Source organism: Notothenia rossii, assembly GCF_949606895.1.
Source record: "Notothenia rossii genome assembly, chromosome: 3".
In the NCBI taxonomy this organism is placed as follows: Eukaryota; Metazoa; Chordata; class Actinopteri; order Perciformes; family Nototheniidae; genus Notothenia; species Notothenia rossii.
The window spans coordinates 26,567,329-26,569,351 of NC_136901.1; positions in this window are offsets into that span (position 1 = coordinate 26,567,329).

The window sequence follows — 2,023 nt, forward strand, 5'->3', positions numbered from 1 at the left end:
TTGCCCCGACACGCGTTACTTCGTTACTTTTATAAAATAATCACACTCAATGACAGACAAGAGGGGTTTCCGCCGTAGGTTTGTATACATGTAGGCCTACGTAATCTGCGCGTCCACATCTCCACGTGCAGTGCTGCATAAACATGGCTGAGTCTTTTCATCTGTAAACTTCCTCAACGGGGCCGCTCGCTCTCTTTTCTTGATTGCCCTCTCACGGGTGAACAGTTCAATGTCCCGCTTCATTGTAGGAATTCTGCCATGTCTCTACCACTTTAGTTTGACCATCTCTGTTACTAAGTTATGGAAAACTAAATAAGTAAGTAATTTGATACCTTACCGTTACTGCGCTCATAAAGAATGATAAGAATAAGAATAATGCGTCTTGAACTGGTTTCATTAATTAGTGTCTTTACTAGGGATGCACCGAATATTCGGCCACCGAATATTATCGGCCGAAAATGGTTAAAAAGGCCCTTTTCGGCTTTCGGCCACCGAAAAAATATCACCGAATGTCAGAGAACAGGGTCACGTTGATCATACTCCGCATATTTGTCCGGGTGTTTTGATTTCAAGTGGTGGAGTAATCCCGAAGTGGTAAAAGTCTTTGCAGTTACACCCCCTCAAGAAATGTCAGCTGAACACGTTTTACAAATTGCAATCCGCGCCTCTTTTTCTGATATTTTTAAATATCTCCAAGCGGCAGACATGTTGGCTGTGAGCCAGCCGCGAGCATGGTCGCGCACCGTGCTTGTCGCCGCGTTTTGATTACGTCATCACAACAACATGTTGGGTTACCAAACTTATAGGTGCATTTGTTGTTGTTGAAGGCCTGGCTGTTAGTCTTTATTTACACTATTTTGTTGTAGGCCTACTGGCCTAGATGTTTATGTAGTTTTAAAGCACCTTGGCTTTGTTCTGAATGCACTTTGTTGTAGTTATCCTACAGAGAAAAGAAAATGCACTTGACTTGGAATTAATGTACTGTATGCATTCAAAAGTGCTGAATAAATGTTTTATGGACCCATAATAGATATTATTATTTAAGTTAAGCCATAATCATGTCTTTTTCCATAATCAGGTAGCTGAACAACATTGGTTAAAAATGTATACATTATATATATATATATATATATATATATATATATATATACACACACACACACACACACACACACACTATATACATATATATATATACACACACACTATGTATATATACATATACACACATATATATATACATATACATACATACATATATATACATACACACATATATATATATACATACACACACATATATACATACACACACATATATACATACACATATACATATATACATATATATATATATACATACACACACACATATATATATACATACACATATATATATATATATATATACATATACATATATTTCTATTAATCATTTTCGGCCTTTCGGCATTCGGCCAACTGTTTCCTATTTTCGGTATCGGTTTCGGTCAAGAATTTCCCATTCGGTGCACCCCTAGTCTTTACGTTTCACAGACTATTAGCTTGTTGTGGTAGGCTGGTAGCCTATTTTATTAAAGAGCATATCAAAAGAAAGACTTGTTTTATGTCTTCCTTAATGCAATAGTAATTGGGGGTGTAAGTGGAGTCTCGCAGAGGCAAAACTGTGGCGCGCTTACACTGTAGGTGTGCCGCAGTCTGCGTGATCTGCCTGTAGGGAGGGGCGGGCCGGCCCTGCGAGTACAGTAACGAGTAAAGTAACGAGTAACTTTATGTAGACAGTAACGAAGTAGTGTAATATATTACTTTTTTTTTTTTTAAGTAATATGTAATATATTACTTTTTTTTTGTAACGACCCCATCTCTGATTATTAGCAAGGAAAATACAAACTCTGGAGTTCACTGACATTTCCAGGCAAACAAACACCCAAAGAGCTAAAAACCATTTGGATTACGCAAATATAGAGAATATACTAGTTAACTTCCTCGTTTCAATTGACAGTTAATCTTTAGTGTTTGTAGC